General features: G+C 50.6%; 1 protein-coding gene across 1 annotated transcript in view; it reads right to left on the bottom strand.

Moving 5' to 3' along the window:
* Nucleotides 1–11,208, bottom strand: part of kkv (hyaluronan synthase-like protein kkv) — a 74,963-nt gene extending 63,755 nt beyond the window's left edge. The window contains exon 1 of the mRNA XM_077658068.1: nucleotides 11,063–11,208. The gene's annotated coding sequence lies outside the window, so the exon portion shown is untranslated. The remainder of the gene's footprint in view (nucleotides 1–11,062) is intronic.
* Nucleotides 11,209–13,157: the final 1,949 nt, after the last annotated feature.

The raw sequence follows: 13,157 nt of genomic DNA on the forward strand, positions 1-13,157 counted from the left end.
CCTTCTAGACGGTCACTTAACCGCTGTCGCGTTGGAGTGGGTAATGAAGTGCGCGTCTGCACGATGGCCTTGGAGCGGGGATTCAATGCATTTGGTCTCATCATTGTTCCATGTTTTTGTGGTCAGTGACTGTACTGCAGTGAAATAATAATAATAATTATTGGTTTTTGGTGGGAACGGAAATGGCGCAGTATCTGTCTCATATATCGTTGGACACCTGAACCACGCCGTAAGGGAAGGGATAAAGGAAGGAGTGAAAGAAGAAAGGAAGAAGGAGTGCCGTAGTGGAGGGCTCCGGAATAATTTCGACCACCTGGGGATCTTTAACGTGCACTGACATCGCACAGCACACGGGCGCCTTAGCGTTTTTCCTCCATAAAAACGCAGCCGCCGCGGTCGGGTTCGAACCCGGGAACTCCGGGTCAGTAGCCGAGCGTCCTAACCACTGGGCCACCGCGGCGGTACTGCAGTGCGAATAGCAGCTTTCGGTGTGAAAGATTCCTTTAGTTTGATGAGTGTATTTGTTCCTTGCATTACTTTCTGGTGTAAATGAAAATGAAAATTGGTTTTTGGGGGAAAGAAAATGGCGCAGTATCTGTCACGTCTCGGCCTGACACCTGAACCGCGCCGTAAGCTAAGAATTAAAGGGGGAGAGAGGGAAGAGAGGAAGGAAGAGGTTGCCCTATAGTGGAGGGCTCCGGAATAATTTCGACCGCAGGGGATATTTATAACGTGCACTGACATCGCATAGCACACGGGCGCCTCTGCGTTTCGATGGTGGCGAAACGCAAAGGCGCCCGTGTGCTGTGCAATGTCAGTGCCCGTTATGAATATCCCCATGCGGTCGCTTTTATGTATCGGTATGACGTCGTCCTTTTCGTGAGAGCGAGTTTGACAATATGTGCGTCTACAGCCGCTGGGATGTCATCTCCGCTCACTTAACCGTCTTTGTTCATCATCAGTTCTCGTCTCGCCAGGTAGTAATGTGCAGATTTAGTACAAACTGCGTTGTTGCACAACGTTCACTTCAGTTAAAGCCCAGAGACGGCGAGCAAAGCCTCGAAGCATATTTCTACAATGGCTGGCTGTTCGCCATCACGACTGCCGCCTGGATTCAAAAACACACCACAAGCGAACAACGTTTTTGCGGAAACCGGCCGCGCTGCTCACGTCGAATTCTTTGTGTACACCCGTAAAGCAGGAAAGTTTGGAAACTTCTTAGGCGTGCTGGACACCGCAGTTACATATCGCGCGCGAAAACAACAAATACGACTCACGAGAGAGACGCATAACCCGAAAGAGGAAGTAGAATAGACGCTTGCACGAACTTTGAGCGTCGACCACAAGCGTGGGTTAACTAGTTTACCACGTTCAACCCCATGTCGAGCTAGAAACGCAAGGCGCACTTCGGGGTGTGAAAGCGTCCAGTATGCACCGCGTCGCCGGCGTGCAACACAATGACGAATTCAGGCGACCCCATTGCAGTGAGCGGAGGGCCGCCGAAGCCAGTGAGAGCGTCGCCGCCGTCAAAGCGCCGTGACCGCACTCGCGAGGCGTTTCAAAGTGCCGGAAAGTAACGACGTTTCGGATAAAGAAAAAAGGAAGGAGAGAGAGAGGGGGAGCCTCGGTTCCTGGCGCTGTGTATAAGGTCCGTTCGGCACTTCCGGCAAAGTTATCGGCCCATTGAACGGCCCGCCGCCACGAACAGTATATATATATATATATATATATATATAATATATATATATATATATATATATATATATATATATATATATATATATATATATATATATATATATATATATATATATATATATATATATATATATATATATATATATATATATATATACTCTAGACACGATTCGGAAACAGTATACCCCAGGAGGCAAAGGGTTTCCGGTGACTCGTTATATTCCTTCGACCGCTGGCTGCCACAGCAGAGGCTCATTGTTTCTGGTTTTGGTGCTATTGTCATTTGTTGTGATTCTGGAGAAGGGTGGGAAGTTGGGCGAGTTGGTAACAGTTCTTGGTGGGTGGTACAGCGCGAACAGGCGAGAGACGAGACGTAGCGCTTGTCTGTGTCTTTCTCGTCTGTCGTCTGTTCGCGCTCTACCACCCACCATGAAGTGTTGTAATTATGTTTGGCTTCCATTTTGGTTGTTATGGTGCAGATTCCAACCACGGGAGGGAGGTTGCGAAGGCTAAGCTAAAATTCCAACTCTGGAATCCAGTGCGCCAACTCAAGTCAACGCAAGCAGATACTCAGTTTTCGATGCTATTTTGCTTGTTGTTCCCTGGCGCCAGCGTGGTTCTGGTAGCTCTTCGGTTTCGTCTGTTTGCTCTTAATCGCGTGTGTAACCACATGTGTAAGCGAACACAAAGTAAAACTTGGGCATTTAGCCGTGCGTTCAGTAGCAGGGCCGAGCTTCAGCGATTCAGCCTTTCATTAATCAGCTCTCTCTTTCGATCTCCCTCAATATTCATTGATCTTTGACGAGAAGCTCCTTGCGATTTAGTTTGGACGATTTAGTTTGGCCGGGTGTCAAAGCAAAAAAATAAATATAAAACCCAAAAGAACATTGGCACAGCGCTGGCGGCACTACAGCAAGTGATTCCATGTGCTTTCCACAAGCGTGGATTCCTAAGTGCCCAATGACAGAGGCTACAAAGAGTGATGAAGTCTTGACAATGCAAGCTGGAGAAAACTGGAAATTGAATCATCGCCGAATCACTTCTTCATGGAGTACGACGAAGACCTTTACGATTTACGGGATTAGGATGATTGGCGACATCGTCAGCATATACCTCGAGGTCACGCGTATACGAGCACATAAAGGCTCTTCGTCACGTATACGAGCACATAAAGGCTCTTCTAACCGTTCGACGAAAGTAAGGGATGAAATACAGTATAGATGTGCATCACGGACTCTTTTACCGGCATGCAATTAATTGGAGACGGGAAGAATGCATTTCTTGCCGCCTGCGCTTTTCGTGTCCTCATCTGTTTTGGGTGATACAAATTTCGGATCATGCGAATACTGCCTACATTTTGGGACCATTAGAGTTATGGACACCACGTCGTAATAGTGCACTTTATGGCCGTGTATAGCGCAGCACGTCTAGAGCACCGTTAATTAATCACGTGGGAAACTTCGGCAACTATACTTGCGTGTAATATATTTTTCAAATAGCTCCACAGAGCGAAATAAAACTTCCTGAAAACTGTGTTTGGATCGCACTTCTCCTTTATCCCTTCCCTTACGGCGCGGTTCAGGTGTCCAACGATATATGAGACAGATACTGCGCCATTTCCTTTCCTCAAAAACCAATTATTAATTATTATTATCAGCATCGATCGCACAGCCAGCGGAATACATTAAGGAAACGCAGTTCAAAATTGAAACTCCTAAATACCTCAGCTCGCTCCGTAACAAAGGCGAGCCGCCCACCGCAAGTGTCAAGGACGGCAGGCGGCCAGCGGTGGGTGCTGCAAGGAAGCCTTGAAGAAGCACGGAAGAAGCGCTTGCGTAGCTGGCACAGGGAGGACACCAGTGATGGCCTACGCGAGGCGACGCCATGGATGCTCCGATGGGGCCGCGAGCGCGGGCGGACCACATCCCACGGCGTAGCGTCTCCGCGAGCATAGCCCGCACGGGAAAGTCCTACGGGCCTGCGCTCTTCGCACGCTGCACGGCGAGCAGCAGTCGCCTCCGCTGAAACCACCACTCGAGCCTCCTCCTCACAGTGCTCTCACTAAAACCGTGCATTGTGTGTGGAAGCCAGGCGGAGCTAGCGCCGGCTAGGGATAGCGAAGTCAGGCATGCATGATAGCTAAAACAAGTAACGAAGGTATCCCGGTTACATTGCATTCTTTTTGTTTTTCCCGCTCTTTGTAGCTGGCCGAAACGACGCTATGTCCCCCCTATCAGTGGGTTTGAGCCGATAAAGAGTGTTAGCATATAGCAGAGACGTATTAGCGTACATGAATGTCGAGTTAACGTACGCCTGCTTCGCATGCGGCAGTGAGGTGGCAGGTGCGCACCTCACCTTGTTTCACATCCTGCAACTGCGCGTACGCAGCAGGCGTACGTTAATCCGCTATGTGTCTACTCTAGAACGTCTCCGCTATGCTAAAACTCTCCAGCAACGAAAGTCGAACGCATTAATAACGAATAATGAAGCATAATAATTGTTAGTAGTGAGGAAAGGAAAGGAAAGGCGCGTGGTAATTGTCTCGCCCTCGTTGGACATCTCAGCCGCGTCGTGAGGGAAGGGATAGAAGAGGGAGAGAGAGAAGGAAAAGGGAAAGAAGGGCCGTAGTGTAGGGCACCGGATTAATTTCTAACACAAACGGTTCTTTCACGTGCACTGGCATTGCATACCACAAGGCAAGTGTTTGGGATTCCTCTTCACAGAAATGTGCCTGCTGTGGATGGAATCCGATCTCCAAACCTCGTGCTCATCATAACTATCTACTATAAACTGAGAATAAGATGTTGGAATGAGCAAATATCGACGCAGATGATACTTATACAAGAACAATTGACACAACTTTGTAATAACGCCAGTCAGGAAATGGCCGCTAAATGATCGGGTGTCATCCGGCATTGCGCCGAACGGCCAATCACGAAGGGCGCTCTCATCTATATGTGGAAACAGCAGTGCGCTTTTCGGGCCCCGTGTTGTTAACGGACGCCGCCAGCTCTGTGTATAGCTTCCAAACACACTGCACAGTACTAGTGCACGGGCATACGCTGTGTTCTACGCGCGCCGCTCACGCGGGAAGCGAGCCTTGCGCGGCAACCAACACAGCCCGCGCGCAGATGCAAGCAGCCGCCAACGCAACGCGATTCGAGTGTTACGCCCGCAAGGAAACGGCCTTTTCTTCCATTGTCGCCCATGTCATTTGCCGCGCGCGTGAGAGGCTGAGATGCCCGCCTCGAGGAGCGCGCGCTGGGAGTGCGCCAGCAGGAACACGGATTGCAAGAAAACAGAAGCAACTCTGGAGGGCATGTAAAAGAAAGTATACAACTATACAGCAGGAGAATGATTTTTGTCCGTAGGCTGCGAAAGGGACAAGTGTGGAAACGGAGGGGAGAATGCGAGATGGATCCCTCACATTGTGAAACCATGAATCGCGCAGACGTCACGGTGTATGGCTCTGTGAGGTAACGAATGTAACACCGAAGCCTGATGACCAAAAGCGTTGCAGAGCCGGAGAGCCGGCTGCGGCAGAGGGTTAGCGTTCGCCGAGAGCGTCATTGCCTACGCGTAGCGTATTTGTTGTCCCGCCGCGGTGGCTCAGTGGTTAGGGCGCTCGACTACTGATCCGGAGTTCCCGGGTTCGAACCCGACCGCGGGCGGCTGCGTTTTTATGGAGGAAAAACGCTAAGGCGCCCGTGTGCTGTGCGATGTCAGTGCACGTTAAAGATCCCCAGGTGGTCGAAATTATTCCGGAGCCCTCCACTACGGCACCTCTTTCTTCCTTTCTTCTTTCACTCCCTCCTTCATCCCTTTCCTTACGGCGCGGTTCAGGTGTCCAAAGATATATGAGACAGATACTGCGCCATTTCCTTTCCCCAAAAACCAATTATTATTATTATTAGCGTATTTGTTCTGCCTATTTTTCTTTGTTTATTGTTGTTAGGTGCCCGTCGAGTGCAAATCTCGTGGTGAAATGGGCGTCATCGACTGACTGGCTCGTATGACTCATTCTCAGTTCTCATGCCCGCGTGACTCGCAACTATTCCGGTATCTCAATCATCCTTATTTTGAATGCTTCTTTAGTTTGCACGATTTAAGCCAAACACGGTTAAACAGGACTAACCACAGTGCTTATATTCCTCGCGACGAACGGCTGGTACATGAAGAGACTAGCTGCGGCTGATGATCCAATTAATTTACTCTGTAGCAAAGTAATGATATGCGTCAGTGGGGCTAGTGGTTGCGGCAACACAGTTTCTCTCCTAAAGGACTGACCTTTGCATTCCTCTTTAGTGCTTGCTGACTTAGAGTGGAGGTAATCCACATAGAGTGAGCTCGCGACGCACACACTTGCTGAGCCTAGCGTACACTTATGTACTGCAGTTAATGTTCAGAAGGCCTTATTTTTCTTTCTAAAATGCTCTTAAACATCAAGCAAGAAGTTGGATTTCTTGAATTTGGTCGCTGTCGCAAAGGAGCACGAAACGAATTCATGTCAGTTCCACAGAAAGGGTTGTCTTTTCGTGTACAGCGTGCACTTACGTGCGATGAATTTATTTCAGGTCATTCCCGGTCCACGTATCATACGCGCCTCTGAAAAAGAAATATTGCGGGTGACTAGACTATGCACCACGCTCTAATTCCATCAACATGCTAGTGTCTCTGTTCTTACGTGGAGCAGACCTTAATCCCTGCTTTTGCATTGCGTCTTGACTATATCAGTATGGTGTAATTATGCCAGCCACTCGAATGCAACCTGAGGTTGCGCCTGCATGTTAGATAAAATAAAAAAAATGCAAACGCAAACGGAAGTCAGCGTTCAGGATTTCCAATTTCTAATTTTCGGAGCGGCATGCGATACAAAGGTATTTCGCTGGGACGAATGACATGGCGGTAATTTTTCTTGTCCCGCTGCATTAGACATCTCATATCACAATATGAGAGCCTGCCCTGAAGGGCAGCTAATCTTTTTACGCAGAGGCTATAGCAGTCTGTTGCCAGCGGGCCCCGCGCAACAGCTCAATACCACGAGAAAACTGAGATAAGAGAAGTCGTAACGATAACAAGCGCTAGCGATAACTTGTCGCCTGGAATGGACTACAGGACCACGAGCGCCCCCTTGTGGACGGAATGCGAGCGCTTCCAGTAAAAGCCACCGACGTAGAAAAAAATAGTCGTTTTCTTTTTCGCACGTGTGGATTGGCGTGCGGGGAATTTTAGTTCTGGCGGTATAGTATTACGCTTCGCCACTGGCCGCACAGTGTCATACCACCGCATACGATACATGGTAGATATTTCCAAAAAAGAGCTTTTTTATTTTTCTTTCTTCTACAGGGGCCCGTGGCCTACAGTGTAGCACTATAATGCGCGTATACTCTAGCTTCGGTCACACACAGAATGCAACATATTTGCCACTTCCAACACTTGCTGTTGGGCGGGTTGGTCTGCTTCCATGTCTGCATGACACAGCGCAAGAATGAGCGGAACACAAGAGCAATGAAGACGACAGGACGCAGCGCTCCGTCCTGTCCTCATCCTTGATCTTATGTTCCGCTCATTCTTGCGCTGCGACCTGCAAACGTGGCCCTTCCAACTTTTTTTTTTCTTGTCGTATCGCTCCTGCCACTCGCGATGAAAGAGCGCACAAAACAAGGAGGCCCTGACGTCGACAAGTCCGCTTTTTGAAGCACTAAAGCCACTTTGAGCCCCGCCTTCACCCCTCGCTCATTTCCATATGCTTACAAGTCCCCATCCCTGAGCTCTGTTCCCTGGTCTGCAGCCTGTCTTAACCCGGTGGTTCACTTCGTCAGGGTGGGGCACCTTGACTACGCGATAAATGGGGGGAGGGGGAGGGAACGTTGGCGCGCATGCGCAAAGTGCGACGCCGCGCACGTGCAGCAGCGGTGACAACAAACTTTTCGACTGGAACAGCAAGAGGGCGGGGAGGCAAGGCATGGCACGGTCGCTGTTCCCCGCGCCCTCAGCTCCAGAGTTGTAAGTGGGGCCGAAGACCGAGCAACCACCGACGCCACCACCGCACCTGGGGTCATCATCTCTTCTGCCGCGCCAACAAGTGCCTCGTTCGCTCTGGTTCAGCGCCTCCTGCCCTCCTCGATCTCTGCTGCGCACCTCGGCGACAGCAGCCGGATTACGTGTCCACCCAGGAATGCCGCTTCGGGGCAGGCGTCGGGGAGCAAAAAAAAAAAAAAAGCCGACGCGAAAGCCTTCTTCATCTCCTTCAGCTGCGGTGGACAGCCTGTTCTCGTTTCTTTCTGCACTTCTTTCGTACGAACCGGACAGGCGCGCGTATATATCCCGACTTGGCTGCAGCCGCTCGGCGCGACGGCCTCCAAGGTGAACTGGTTGATCCGTTAACCCAATACATGCCTCGCAGCGACACCGTTAACTTTTCCTTCCTCCTGCCAGCAGCTGGCTCGCGCGAATCCTTTCCTCAACCACTGTGCCTCCCCTTTCCCCGCCGTTCCTGGATGTCAAGACGAGTATAATAAGCTCACTGGATCGAGAATAAGCGCTGTGAGATCACCCTGCGTGCTTGTATTATATGCTCATATTCTATCGAGGCCTAAAGATACCCTCCGTCCTTCGCTCGACGAAGAAAATGTGACACGCAGTCGCTGCCCGCATGTACTACGGCAGGCAGGCACAGGCCTCGGTTGTCTTTTTTTGTCACTGCGGCGCCGTCGTGCAGCCGAGCCTTGTCCTTCGCGACGGAGAATGCGGTCGCGTGCAGGCCGCTTTCTTGCATATATAGGGGCCCGCTCCGGCGCACGCGCTCGCTTTTACGGTCACCGACGAAACTGCCCCCCCCCCCCCCCCCACTCCCCATCGTCATCCCCTTTCGCGCATACAGCCTGACACAAGAGGCCGCACACACAACTTGGATGCGAGGAGTGTCGTTTATTTGCCATGCATATAAAGTCTTTCGCCACTGACAATGGCTTCTTTCGCGGGTCGGCCTAATTTTTGAGCCTTTGTCTTCACGAGCGAAGCTGGCCGCTTTCATCTAGAGCATGTCAGGGCAGCTCCGTGGTGAGGAAAGAGGGAGTAACGACAAAAACGTGGGACAAGAAAAAAAGAAAGAAAACTGGAAGGCGCTGGAGCAAAACGCGATAAGGTGCGTTACGCCGAGGTCTAGTTACGCAACTGTTTAACCACGCAGAGGTGTATAGACTGGTTGCTAGTCATGAGTGAGGAAAGCAAACAAATTTTACACAGCACCTGACTTGTCTATCTTTGTCATTTTTCACTACGGTGCGGTATAGTGTACGGAGACTATGAGGATACTGTAGGAATGGACACATTTTTGCGGCGTCAAGCGATCGTTGTGAAGAACATCCCTCTATTTAGGCTTATTCCAGCTTGCGCGCTTTCTGATGTGGCTCATAGACACAACGTAGATATCACGTTCTTTCTTACTTTCAGCAGTTTACAGCTGGTACCACTCAACCGTCCCTCACTATCCGCCCCCAGTTCTGTCTGTAATGCGATATATGGTCTATACTCTCACGTATTTCTCCTTGCTTGCGCCTTTTAATTCAAGACCTGTGACCTGTTTAAATTTTCAGTTTTTAGTTCCGATGGCCCTTACTGCACGCCACCCCAAAACAAAGCGTCAAATTATTGGCAAGCAATATGGCGTGCCCATCGCCGCCTCGAAATGAACGGCTGACATCTGTTCGTTTCGTTGGTTGCCGGGAGACGCTGCTCCGAACTTGCAAAAACCTTCTGCCGGCGTTACCTCCGCATAAGCGGTTGTGTCGTTGAAGCGAGCGCCAATGGCAATGCGGAAAAGGCCTGTGTTTCCCAGTCGCCGTTAATGCCGGCAGCACTATCTCGGACGACGCTTTTATTGGGGCTCTTACTGACTTGCACGTGCAGTGCCTCACGACACGTGGACCGCAGTGAATCGCGCACACATTCGCTTCCAGTCAAAGAGGCAGGAACCGGTGCTTTCCAGAAATGTTACCACCGCAACGATTTCGCGAACGGACGTCATGACTTAAGTCTTGAAACGCTACACGGCATATGCTACCTTGAGCTCCGTTATGGCCAGCTAACTGAAGTGTTCGGCACCTGACACATCAAACGCCATTGCGGAGCTATTGGTGCATTGCCGACTGCAAGGCCTTTATCCTTGCAGGACTTCTTCTTGTGAGCCTGACTGCGTGTTTGTAATCTCTGTTTGTGCTGTCTGATCTATGGTGCTGAATTCCGCTTGCAGTCTCATGGGTAAAGGCACGAGACGGAACGTGTAAGGTAGGTATAGAGAGACTGGGGTTCTAGGAACTTCTGGCGCTTGCAATCGAACTGATTGCTTCGGGTAAAAGTATGCATAAAAGAAACAACCGCGCGGGAATGTCGGCTTAGAAATCGCCAAAATACACAATGCACAGCGCCGAGAATTTTATCGATTTCAAAGATGAAGTGTGTGGCATCAATTTTTAGGCCCTCCGCGTTTACGTGGATGAATGATGCGAACCTTCACATACGAGGGTAAATTGGTGTCCTAAATAGAGTACTCCAAGCACGCAGTGTTGTTTTCTCAATTACACTAGGGCGGCGAAAGCAGCGTATCATCCCAAATGATATGTTGCGTGCAAGAAGCAATTTGCAGCAGAGGAGGTGCATGTTAAAAACAAACTGCTGGGGCCAAAGGAGATCACTTCTGACTGACGTCCAACATTTGAAGGTACATCAGTGTGCATCGGAATGTTATTTTACTTTTTCTTTCTTTCTAATAACTCTACACGTTCCCACCGAAACGCAGCCCGCTTTACCAGGACTCTAGTACCTTCGATTTTGTTTTCAGCTACACGGACTGCCTTCTTGGGCACCGAGTCATCGCGGCCGGTTTCACCGGACGGCATTTCTCGTATTCGCGCAGTTACGTCACCTCTGCGGCGAGGAGCACACTCTAAAACTCGCGTGCCGCATTTAGATGGACAAGCATTCCGTGCAGGTCATCCCTTTCTTCCTCTGCCAGCGAAAACCCGTGCTGGCGAAAGTGCCCGAAGACCGAACATCTGGCATCGGAAGGCGTCGTTGCGACTACACTCCGGTGACAGCGACCGGTACCCGTTTCGGAATCGCTCTCAAATCGATGCACACACGCTGCTGTGCTTCAATTCGCGCTCACGTTCTTTTCAATTCCTAAGGGATGGAACGATTGTCATCGTCGTTAAGCAGGCTGTCAACGCACAAATGACGGTGACGTGAGCAAAGGTGCATCGGGGACGAGAACCCCACACTACAAGGAAACCACAGTTCCACGAAGAAAAATTCGCGGCGTTGTCGTCCGCACATGCGCTATTACACAGGGGAGGGCCCTCACCTGGCTGCCACGCGTTGGACACTGCAGTAGCGCTGGCTCTCCGGAAGGTAATCCAAAGAGTGGTGTTCGGCGGCGCGCGCGCACCAAGGGGGTAGCTCAGGGACGCTTCGGCAAACTGGTTGCTCCACGGGCGCTCATGACCGACTGGGCGACTCGAAGATCGGGGTCGCCGCGAGGAGTTCTCGTGACGTCACCCCGGCGCGCAGCGAGGAGGTTGGAGAAAGACGGACTTCTTTCTTGATAGCGGAGGAGGTGGTCAGGTGGCGGCGGCAGTGGGGAAAGCGCGGCCACGACGTTGCACACGCCGCCGCTGATAGAGTCGCCTCGATAAACCAGTCGCCCAGTGCCGGCCGTTCCAGCCTCCGGTACACCGTCCCTCGCTCTTTTCGCACACTTGCGGGGAAAGTGGTGTTCGAAAGTCACTCTCTGGTCGCCATTGGAACAACACCGGCCGGGACGAGCATCAATAAATGTTTGCCCCCCCCCCCCCCCCCCCTCTCCTGTGTTTCTCTCTCAGTATACAATATATCTCTCTACTGCGACCGCCGTCGATGTTCTGCATGCATTGCTCTGAGGTGAGGTGAAAATGATTCCGCTGTATATACAAAGTAAAGGTTCAATATAAGCAGGATTTCGATATAAGCGGGGATAATACACCCGCAACGAATGGCCGTTGCAGCGCAAGACATGAGCTTACGGTGCGATTATGTTTTCGTTCCTCGTATGCATCATTATTAGCACGATAGCGTCAAAGCTTCCGTTGTGCAAAAAATACGGCGTCATCGTCGTCGGCGTCGTCGGCGTCGTCGGCGTTGTGAGCAAAAAATCCCCGGAGAACCAACCATGCGGGTGAGCCACCCAGATTACGTGAGCTTGTGGCGTCATGACAACTTGTGCACCGGATTGTGAGTAAACTGCGCAAAGTGGCAGGTGGCTGTTAAAATAATAATTGGATGAAAGAGTAGAGGTTGCTCGGGAAAAGCAACCGAGCAACCTGGGTCGCACAGCCCCCACCGGTGGCAGCACCTGTCATCGCAGGCCAGTGGCGCATTGCTTAACTGCTGCACCACTCTGTCGGTATGAAGACTCCCAGGGACCTATGAACTTAAAGTCGAGAATGACCAATTCCGCATGAATGGATATCACTGAACGCATTAACGCTATCGCGTCATACGCTTAAGGTGGAGCTTAAATGTCCCCTCCAATTTTTTTTTTTTACTCTATTCCATCGACTCCGTTATATTCAAGGCGCACTGTACAGTTGGCGAAGTCAGGGGCACCGAATGTCTGGAGGTAGAAGCGGCATTTCCAGCTAGATTATTTTGTTGTAACGAATTTTTCGTGCACATCAAATGTCTAAATACAGCGCATGGGACACACATCTTGCGCATCAACATTGCACAAAGCCAATCACTTATGCATCAAAGGCGATACTTCTTATCGCCGTGGTCCGTTCGAAGAATGATGTTCCAGTGATTTATCACAACCGCATCACCTAATATGAGTGCCGTTGTGAAAAGGGTCGGGAGCAAAAAAAATATCACATTTTTGTATACAGTTCTATTTAACCCTTTTAGGTGGGCTTTATTTAGATTTCGCTTATTCCATCTGAGAATAAAATGTACAAGCGAGAATGAGTGAAAAACTTTTATTGAACATTTGCGTAGTTCGGCGGCAGCAGGATCCGCGTCGTCTTCATATCAGGCGATCCCGGATCCCGTCTTCGCAAGGTCGGGCCCTCATTCCAGCGTTCCGCTGAGCCGCGCTGCCTCGTAAGCGTGCTGCACCAGGGTCCTTTGGACCGTGAGCTCGCTGCTGACGAGCCGGCTCTCCCATTGCTCCGCACGTGTGTGTTTGTGTTGGTGGAATTTTATGTTTCGCTCACACTCCCATGTGATGCGGTACAGCGTTGGTACGCCCCGCACCACGGGCATGTGGCTCTGTATTGTGTCGGAAACATCTTGTTTAGTATGTGTAAATTTGGAAAAATACCCGTCTGCAGTCTGCGCCACCCGGTAGCCTCTTCCTTTGTTAGTGCCTTGTGTGGCGGAGGATATTTATACCTTAAGCCCCTGTATAGGGCCAGGTGCTCTGC

This window comes from Amblyomma americanum, chromosome 3, assembly GCF_052857255.1.
Source record: "Amblyomma americanum isolate KBUSLIRL-KWMA chromosome 3, ASM5285725v1, whole genome shotgun sequence".
Lineage (NCBI taxonomy): Eukaryota > Metazoa > Arthropoda > Arachnida > Ixodida > Ixodidae > Amblyomma > Amblyomma americanum.